General features: G+C 44.9%; 1 pseudogene; it reads right to left on the bottom strand.

Moving 5' to 3' along the window:
* Positions 1 to 9,248: 9,248 nt before the first annotated feature.
* On the bottom strand, positions 9,249 to 10,187 carry LOC119949864 (annotated as a pseudogene).
* Positions 10,188 to 10,685: the final 498 nt, after the last annotated feature.

Genomic DNA, 10,685 nt, shown 5'->3' with positions numbered 1-10,685 from the left:
ATTTTCTCCCATATACCAATGTTAATAGAAGAGCTCAACTCTAGATGTCTTCCTATTGGATGATACTAGAAACTCAATTGCCAACTCTTGTGGCCAAAACATCTCAGCTTGTGATTGATCCCCTTGCACTGGCTTCTTAAAATAAAAAAAATCACTTTATGAGTTATAATTTCTAGTATCTTCTGATTCTTTCAGAGGGGGAAGACTTCTATGCAAAAGAAAAAAAGTAAAATCTGCATTTTGAGCATGAAATTATTTTGCTAGAATTTACAAAGCCATTATTGTCCTTACATCAGTAGTCCTGAATTTAGACATTGGTTTGGCATAGCTTCCCACAAAACTGCATTTTTATCATTAAGGATTAACATCTGGATCTAAAATTCAAAAGCAGATACTGTCAGAAAAGCAATGCCGAAATGGAGTTTCAGTAGATATCTTGGTGGCAAATTCATGGCTCACCAGTTTTATGCCCCTTGTTTTTTGCTGAATTATTTATCTCAAGCATCTGTGCTACATTTTCTTTACATCATGTCACAACTGGAATTGAAGAAAGAATTCTTTTTGCTCATTGCCCAAAAACAACAAGAGCACCCTGCAGTTTCCAGGTGTAGTTAATTTCAGCCTTAACTCACTTATTTGGCAAAAATACTGGCTTTTTCTACATCCTTTCTCTTTCCAAACCAATGAAACCAGAATTATGCCAACAGAGAAATTAAAAAAAGAGCTGCTGACCCACTTATGAACAAAACAATCAAGCAATGTTAATCACAATTACTGTCTTCTGCTTGCTTGCTCTTGTAGCTCCCTTTGTGCAAATAAGAATCTCATTCCCCTTGACTAGAAATACGTACTATCTTATTATCAAACTCAGTTTCACAGTGATTAAAAATGTTTCCAGACATATTTTTTCTAAGGAACCATCTCCCAGTTGTGGCAGGACATGTCTTACACAACATGTTGGAAAATAGTTGTTAAAGTGGTGATAGGAATTGGGATCAGTGGATGCCCCAACCTCATTTCTGGACAATTCACTTCAGTGCTATGAAACTCATTTCAGATATTCAGTTCAGGTATCTCAGAATAAATCATTTACATTTTCATCCTTGTACAGACTTGACCCTTCCACTCCAATCAAAAGTTCTTTCCTCTTAAGGTGTTGCAGCACGGGGATGAGGTAAGTGCTCCGATTAGCTTGTATCTACCCCATTGCTTAGAACAGTGTTTGGCACATTAAAAAAACACTTAACAAATACCACAATTATTATTAGTATTACCTCTTAGTCTATGAGGCCAGTGTGGGACAGGGACTGTGTTCACTCTGATTATATTGTATCTACCTCAAGGTTTGGCACAGAGCAAATGCTCAACAAATTGTTTAAAATGGCCAACCATGTGCCTCGCTCACTTCTCGGTACTTTTCCAGACTTGCTAAGGCAGCATTCTTCATCACTCTCTTTTTGTCTGATGACAGCATTAAAATCCCCTTATGTAATAGGATTTGTTGACTTCTACAACTTCTACTTCTATTTAGAATCCGTCAGTTAGTCCTCCTTGTATCAAACTGAATTCTTGTACTATTTCTGAAAAGCCATCTTTTGAACGAGTGTTGCTATTCTTGGAGAATCATAGGGTAGCTTTGTAACAGCAGCGCTCCATCCATCAGAATAACTCCACCATCTCCAGTTCTGGCTTTGTTGCTCTCTGCTTTTCTGAGGACTGGATACTCTCCAATATTTCACTGGATAATCTCACTGGATCGTCCCACTTTTCGTAAATGCCAATGGTGCTTGCCCTAGCCTTATTGTTTTCTTTGAAACAGACACCTAATGATATGAATTGTGTGCGTTATACACAGTACTGTTGCTCCTCTGAAATATTGCATTTTTATGTGTTGCCGTGGACATAGCAGAAATCTGTTTTCATTTTTCCCAATTGATCCTAATTTACGTGGCACCTGAGGCAAACCTTTTGTAGCAGAAGTCCTAATTTCGGCCTTAGAGCCCTATGGCTGCAGTATTCACACTCCCTCAGTCAGCCTGATCTTTGAAAGGTAGAGGCATATCAAACTCTGACTCTAGACCCTAGTTTGACACCTTTTTGTTCTGGTTGGTTCTGTGGGACCATGTGCTCTGCTCTATTTTGTTCTCAAACACCCATTCACTCCCTTAAAGTACAGAGATGGGATTTTGCAGATGATCTTTTCAAATCAAAAAAACAGTGTGGGAATAAGCTTTAGTTTTTCTAGTATGTAAAAAGCTAAAAATGTTATAAGGCCTGGCAGAAAGAAAACAAGTATCTAGAGTTGAGGGGAGGAATAATAATAATAATGATGGCATTTATTAAGTGCTTACTATATGCAAAGAACTGTTCTAAGCGCTGGGGAGGTTACAAGGTGATCAGGTTATCCCACGGGGGGCTCACAGTCTTAATCCCCATTTTACAGATGAGGTAACTAAGGCACAGAGAAGTTAAGTGATTGGCCTAAAGTCACAAGCTGACAATTGGTGGAGCCGGAATTTGAACCCATGACCTCTGACTCCAAAGCCTGTGCTCTTTCTACTGAGCCACGCTGCTTCTCTAGCCACGCTGCTTGAACTGTTGTATGGACATTTGCACCCATTGTTTACTTAAGTAATGTATGTAAACTATGTGCCAGGCACAGAGTTTAGCACTGGGTTCGATACAAGCTAATCAGGTTGGACACAGTCCATGTCCCACATGGGGCTCACAGTCTTAATCCCCATTTTACAGATGAGGTAACTGAGGCACAGAGAAGTTAAGTGACTTACCTAAGGTCACACAAAAGGCAAGCGGTGGAGCCAGAATTAGAACTCAGGTCCTTTGACTCCCAGGCTCATGCTGTTTCCACTAGGCCACACTGCTTCTCACTAGGCCACACTGCTTCTCAGTAGACTGTAAGATCCTTGTGGCCAGGGATCATGTCTACCAACTGCACTTTGTCTTGTCTAATGCCATCGAGTCATCTTTGACCCATAGCGACACCATGGACACATCTCTCCCAGAACACCCCACTTCCATCTGCAATCGTTCTGATAGTGTATCCACAGAGTTTTCTTGGTAAAAATATCTAAGTGGTTTACCACTGCCTCCTCCCACGCAATAACTTCAGTCTTCACCCGTGATTCTCTTCCATGCTGCTGCTGCCCAGCACAGGTGAGTTTTGACTTGTAGCAGATTGTCTTCCACTCGCTAGCCACTGCCCAAGCTAGGAATGGAATGGATATGCCTCTGTTTAACTCTCCTTCCTGTAGTGGAGAATGGTAGAGGACTGGGAACTCTCCAGGTGTGACCCTGAGAGGAACTGCACTTTGCTCTTCTAAATATTTAGTACAGTGATCTGCATTCAGACAGTGCTCAATAAATACCATGGATTGATTGGAGAATTAGAGCAGTGTCTCGAAGTAGCAGTAGGGAGAGGAAGAGAAGAAGGGGTGTTTCAGAGTTTGGGGGAGGGAGAGAGGATCCTGAGGCTTGGAAAAACAATGGGGGATCCTAGAGGGTGGGGGAAGGGAAAACGGGAGGCTCAAAGCTGGGGTCGGTGGGAAGGTGACTTGGACATATGAGGACTGGACACTTACCTCTCTGGCTCTGTGTTTTTTAGATGACTGCAGGAACGTTCTGGGTCTGACCAGCCATGGCTGAGTCCTGCTCCCACTCCCACAGGCAATAGAGGCAATGCTGTGCCTATGGCATCAGTGGCCTAGTGGGCTGAGGTTCCTGGGTGGGGGTATCTTTGATATCTCGGTCAATCACCATCTGGGAATGAACAGCAGACCAGTCTGGGCTCCTTGCACCGCAAGACCTGTTTTAAAGAGAGAGAGGAACTTCACTGAATGCATTTTAATAATCAGCAAAATTAAGCAATCAGGAGAGGAACCCCGAGAAAGGTGAATTAGCATGGTTATTAAAAAAAACAATTACTCTGTACCTCATTTTAACCGCAACTTTAATTTAGGTCACAATGTGCACATTAATCAAAAATACTTCTGCTGGTTTTGCTGGACATCCTGGATATGGATAATGACTGATATTTCCCTCGCAACGATTAGATCACTGTCATCTGGGGAAAAAGAATTTCTGAGCAGAGCTGAGTTCATTCAAAATACTTGGAAACCATTTGGCAATTTTGTTACATCTGTTCAGCAGGCTGACACCCTGGCCTTCTAAAACTTTAGGGATTGACTATTGAAAATAAATATGTGTGGCATTCTCTCAGCTGATAAGGCTATTGACTGGTACCTTGATATTCAGAAAGGTCAGGAAAAGATTTTACCCTAAAACCCCACCTGCCAAAGCTGAAACAATGGATAATGCCTGTAGTCTTTAACTAGCTATTCGGTAAATAATTATATCTACATGCAAAAATGAGAGGGAACAATGAATCACTAATGAGCTAGTCAAGCCCCATTTAGGTTGAGCAATCCACCCAAAGATCATTTGCAGAACTTATATTTAATTTTGTTTCCTAGTGATGCTCAAAGAGGTCACTATCATTCCCGCTCATGTCAGAGTAATAATGGGACTTTCATTTGCGCTAATCATTTGAACTTTCTTGCAGCAGCTGTTGCAGGCTCAGCAGTTCCTGCCCTCTCCGCACAATCAAAAGACTACTCTTCCAATTTGGCAAAATCTCCAAGACTGTCAAGTTAACCATCAAATGCAACATGTAATGATTTCTCCATTTGCTGTGACCATCATTTTCATAATTCTACCCTCTGCTGGGCTGGGCATGGCTCTGCTTTCACAGTTTCCTTTAGGAAGTTGAATAGACTGATAGTCCCCAAAGAGACTCACTTTAACTAGCTCCAGTTAGCATTCTAAATCCTTCTGGGGCTTCTTCACTCATCTTCCCTCCCAAGCCCTCTCTTCCCACCAACTTTCCCATCACTATTTTTTTTTTAAATGGTATTTGTTAAGCACATACTAGGTGCCAGGCACTGCACTAAGCACTTGGGTAAATACAATACGATCAGGTTGGACACAGTCCAAGACCCATCTGGGGCTCACAGTCTTCATCTTCATTTTACAGATGAGGGAACTGAGGAACAGAGAAGTTAAGTGATTTGCCCAAGGTCATACAGCAGACAAGTAGCAGTGCTGGGATTGGAACCCTGGTCCTCTGACTCCCAGGCCTGTGCTCTTTCCACAAGGCCACACTGCTCCTGATGACAAACACCACCACTATCGCTGTCTCAAAATCAATCAATGGTATTTATTGAGTGCTTACTATGTGCAGAGCACTGTACTAAGTGCTTAGGAGAGTACAACAGAAACCTGGTACCATCCTTGGCTCATCTCTCTCTTTCAACCCACATATTCAGTCAAGTGCCAAATCCTGTCAATTCTAGTTTCACAGCATTTCCAGAATTCACCCTTTCCTCTCCATCCAAATTTCCTCCACGGTGGTCCAGTCACTTGTCATATCAACTCTTGTCAATGGCATCAGCCTCCTCTCAGAGAGCCTCCTTTCAGACCTTACCCCTTTAGACTGTAAGCTCCTTGTGGGAAGGGAATGTGTCTGCTATATTGTGGTATTGTACTCTCCCAAGTGTTTACTACAGTACTCTGCACACTAAGTTCTCAGTAAATACAATTAACTGACTGATCTTCATGTCTCCAGCCTCTCCACTTTCATTCATTCATTCATTCAATCGTATTTATTGAGCGCTTACTGTGTGCAGAGCAGTGTACTAAGCGCTTGGGAAGTGCAAGTCGGTAACATATAGAGAAGGTCCCTACCCAACAACGGGCTCACAGTCTAGAAGGGGGACATAGATAACAGAACAAAACATGTAGATAGGTGTCAAAATCGTCAAAACAAATAGAATTAAAGCTATATGCACATCATTAACAAAATAAATAGTAAATATTTACAATACATAGGGTAATAAATCTGTATAAATATATATACAGGTGTTGTGGGGAGAGGAAGAAGGTAGGGGGGGAGGGATGGGGAGGAGGAGAGGAAAAAGGGGGCTCAGTCTGGGAAGGCCTCTTGGCAGAGGTGAGCTCTCAGTAGGGCTTTGAAGGGAGGAAGAGAGCTAGCTTGGTGGATGTGTGGAGGGAGGGCATTCCAGGCCAGGGGAAGGACATGGGCCGGGGGTCGACGACGGGACACGTGAGAACGAGGTACAGTGAGGAGGTTAGTGGCAGAGGATCGGACGGTGTGGGCTGGGCTGTAGAAGGAGAAAAGGGAGGTGAGATAGGAGGGGGCAAGTTGATGGAGAGCCTTGAAGCCAAGAGTGAGGAGTTTCTGCCTGATTCGTAGGTTGACAGGCAGCCACTGGAGATTTTTGAGGAGGAGAGTAACATACCCAGAGCGTTTCTGCACAAAGGTAATCCGGGCAGTAGAGTGAAGTATAGACTGAAGTGGGGAGAGGCAGGAGGATGGGAGATTAGAGAGGAGGCTGATGCAGAGTCGAGGATGACACCAAGGTTGCGGGCTTGTGAGATGGGAAGGAAATATGTACAAACATATATACATATATACAGGTGCTGTGGGGAAGGGAAGGAGGTAAGACGGGGGGGATGGAGAGGGGGAGGAGGGGGAGAGGAAGGGGGGGCTCAGTCTGGGAAGGCCTCCTGGAGGAGGTGAGCTCTCAGTAGGGCCTTGAAGGGAGAAGGAGAGCTAGCTTGGCGGATGGGCAGAGGGAGGGCATTCCAGGCCAGGGGGCTGACGTGGGCCGGGGGTCGACGGCAGGACAGGCGAGAACGAGGCATGGTGAGGAGATTAGCAGCAGAGGAGCGGAGGGTGTGGGCTGGGCTGTAGAAGGAGAGAAGGGAGGTGAGGTAGGAGGGTGCGAGGTGATGGAGAGCCTTGAAGCCGAGGGTGAGGAATTTCTGCCTGATGCGCAGATTGATTGGTAGCCACTGGAGATTTTTGAGGAGGGGAGTAACATGCCCAGAGCATTTCTGGACAAAGACAATCCGGGCAGCAGCATGAAGTATGTATTGAAGTGGGGAGAGACATGAGGATGGGAGATCAGAGAGAAGGCTGATGCAGTAGTCCTGATGGGATAGGACAAGAGCTTGAATGAGCAGGGTAGCGGTTTGGATGGAGAGGAAAGGGTGGATCTTGGCAATGTTGCGGAGCTGAGACCGGCAGGTTTTGGTGACGGCTTGGATGTGAGGGGTGAAGAAGAGAGCGGAGTCGAGGATGACATCAAGGTTGCGGGCTTGTGAGATGGGAAGGATGGTAGTGCCGTCAACAGTGATGGGAAAGTCAGGGAGAGGGCAGGGTTTGGGAGGGAAGACAAGGAGTTCAGTCTTGGACATGTAGATGTTGAAGAAAGCATCAAACAAAGGTCCTTTAAGTCTGATATGGCTAGCCATAACATCATTAGGATCTTGAAAAACTTTTCAAAGTAGCTGAACATTTTTAGTAGTTTTTAGAGCCCAGGTCTGCTGATGATGTCAAATGCTTTTATAAGGTCTAAAGCTACCTATAGTGCCCCTAGTGTTGTTCCCTGCACTTTCTCTTGTACCTGGCATGCTGCCAAAATCATGTCCACTTTACCCCACTTTGTTCTAAAGTAGCACTGAGGTTCCATAAGCCCATAGTTCCCATTGTTCTTCAGTAGCTGTTCCAGAAGGATTCTGACTAGGATCTTGCCAGCAGTGGAAACGGTGAAATTTCATTCTAGTTTCCATAATCAGCTCTCTCATTTTTCTTCTTAAACACAGTGCTAATGGTGTCATCTTTCTTCATTATTACATACGTTGAGGAAGATCCTGGGCAGACATTTGAACAGCACATCCTCTCCCTGATTGTAGAGATCAGCAGGAATATCATCAGTTCCAGACACCTCGCCTTTCTTCATGATTTTCACACAATACTACAATTATCATAATTTTCAGTAAGTATTCAATAAATACCATTGATTGATTAAAAGTACAGATATCCAGAACCATCCCTTTTGTCAAAGGCTTGAGATCTGCAAGCTACTAGTGATTCATTGCTTCCTCTCTAAGTGGGTCTCAAGTGTTAGCACTATTCTCATCAAACCAGTCTTGGAATGATATACTAACAGCCCCCCACAGTCTTAATGGTCACCTGTTAGTATCTTATAGAAAAAAACATTCACTGTCATCTGAGGGTTCTTGCTGTGTTAGAATTGCTTTGACATTGTGATACATTTTTTTCCAGGTGCCTTCACTTGCAAGAAGTTTGATATAAGCTGTCAAGATTATTTGGGTTTTAAAGCATTAATTTCATCATCAATGGAAGTTCAGGAACCTATAAAGCAATGGTCAACCCATTACCCAGTACACACACATATCTTCTTTAATAATAATAACTGTGGTATTTATAAAGCCCTTACTATGTGTCAGGCACTGGGGTAGATACAACATAATTAGGTCCCATATGGGCTTCACAGTCTAAGTAGGAGGGAGACCAGGTACTGAGCCCCTGTTTTGCAGATGAAGGGACTGAAGCACAGCAAAGTTAAGTGATTTCTCCAAGGTCTCACAGCAGGTAAGTCGCAGAGCTGGCACTAGAACCCAGGTCCTCTCTCTCCCAGGCCTGTGCTCTTTCCACTAGGCCTTGCTGCTTCTCTAAAATCAGATGGTAAGGGAAAAGAGAGCATACCGTTCTCTTTTTGAAAAGCTCTTGCCAATCCTGATAGCTTAGATGTTTTGGTTGAGTAACCTGAATTCTATCTATTCAATATATACTGCCCAGCTATAAAAGGGATGAATGAAGAGCAAGAAGGACTAAGTATCTTCTATTAGAAACATCAGTGAATAATAGGCAAATAAGTCTTAATTGTGTGAAACCAAAACTTTTAGACAACTCCATCCCAAAATATAAACGCATTCATTTGTTCATTCAATCGTATTTATTGAGCGCTTACTGTGTGCAGAGCACTGTACTAAGCGCTTGGGAAGTACAAGTTGGCAACATATAGAGACGGTCCCTACCCAACAGCGGGCTCACAATCTAGAAGGGGGAGACAGAGAACAAAATAAAACATATTAACAAAATAAAATAAATAGAATAAATATGTACAAATAAAATAAATAAATAAAGAGTAATAAATATGTACAAACATATATACATATATACAGGTGCTGTGGGGAGGGGAAGGAGGTAAGGTGGGGGGAATGGGGAGGGGGAGGAGGGGTGAGGAAGGAGGGGGCTCAGTCTGGGAAGGCCTCCTGCAGGAGGTGAGCTCTCAGTAGGGACTTGAAGGGAGGAAGAAAGCTAGCTTGGCAGATGTGCGGATTCAAATGACAAACCCAACCACGAGTGACGTGATGATGAGGATGGCAACCACAGCCCCCATGATGAGCCCGGTGGATGAGGACGAGTCTGGAACCCAGTGCACGGCAAGGGGCCGGGCCAGACCGTCGTGGTCCACGATACAGATGCATTTCTGCCCCTCTCCCTGAGGCACTCTGAGCGATGCCCATTTCTGGAACTTGCCATCTCCGCTGGGCCGCGTGTCCATGTACTCCATTTCTTGGCTCATGTCTTCCCCTTCCCGCTCCCACTTAAACTTGACATCAGCCGGGTAGAAGCCAAGGGCCCATCACCGCAGGGTGACATTGTCCCCATCGGGGCCGGGGTGATGGATCACCTGCACCGTGGGTGGATCTGCCCTGGTGAGGCTGGGCCCCCCGAACTGCAGGTATCTCCGGAGCCACTCGATGCATGTTTCCTCCAGATAGGCCTTGCATTGCTCAGCGAGGGTCTTGTCAGCCTCCCACTTGCGCTTGGTGTTCTGGGCCCTGCCGTCCACCGCCATCCAGCTCAGTGTGGCCTTGGGGAAGGTGATGTAGTACCGCCCGTCGTAGCCGTACTGGTGAAACCCATCGCCGGTGGTGTTGTCCTCCCGCAGCTGGCAGCCGTACATCAGCTGAATGGAGTGAGCCCCATCCTTGCTCTGGTTGTAGTAGCCCATGATGTTCTGCAGGCCCACGCGGAAAGTCTGCGCCCAGCCCTTAGCGATCTCCGTGAAGTGGTCCCAGTATTCCGGTCCTTCATTGTCCCAGATCCAGGCAGTCCGTGGCTCATACTTCCCACTGTCGCTGTCGAACCTGACAAACTGCGGGTCGTCCACGTAGCCCACCGACATGAACTTGAAGCCCCCGGAACTGGATCGGGTTACTCCGGTGTAGAAATAGCACAGCAAGTGCCACCCAATCCCACTGGTTTTCCCCATGTCTTGGTGAAGACGATTCCACATTAAGGAGTTTCAACTGCCCGCAGCTCATTGTTTGTGATGCTGTATTAGCCCCGGAGCGTGTTCATTCACTTCTTGCTTTACTCATTACTTCATCCTTTATATTCTTTTTTTTAATGGTATTTCTTAAGCACTTAGTATGGGCCTGGCACTGTACTAAGCGCTGGGGTAGGCGTGAAATGTGTCTGCTAGTTCTACTTTACACTACCTGGTGCTTAATCCAGCACTTACTATATTCCGGGCCCTGTACTAAGCTCCGTAAGCCCTTTATAGGTCCTGTTAGCAGCTCATCGTTGTCCTGGCTCAGGTTTTAGGTGCTGGGACAGCTGTAGGTGTTTTATCACATAGTTTAGATGGTTTCAGGCTGGGCCTGGTGTAACATTATTTATCTTATAATTCTAAGTCACAAAACTAGTTATAGAATTATATGTGAAACTGGCAAGTAACATCAGACTATTCCACCCCAGAGCATATGTA

Source organism: Tachyglossus aculeatus, chromosome X1 (genome assembly GCF_015852505.1).
Source record: "Tachyglossus aculeatus isolate mTacAcu1 chromosome X1, mTacAcu1.pri, whole genome shotgun sequence".
Taxonomy (NCBI): Eukaryota; Metazoa; Chordata; class Mammalia; order Monotremata; family Tachyglossidae; genus Tachyglossus; species Tachyglossus aculeatus.
This window is presented reverse-complemented; position numbering and strand designations above follow the sequence as displayed.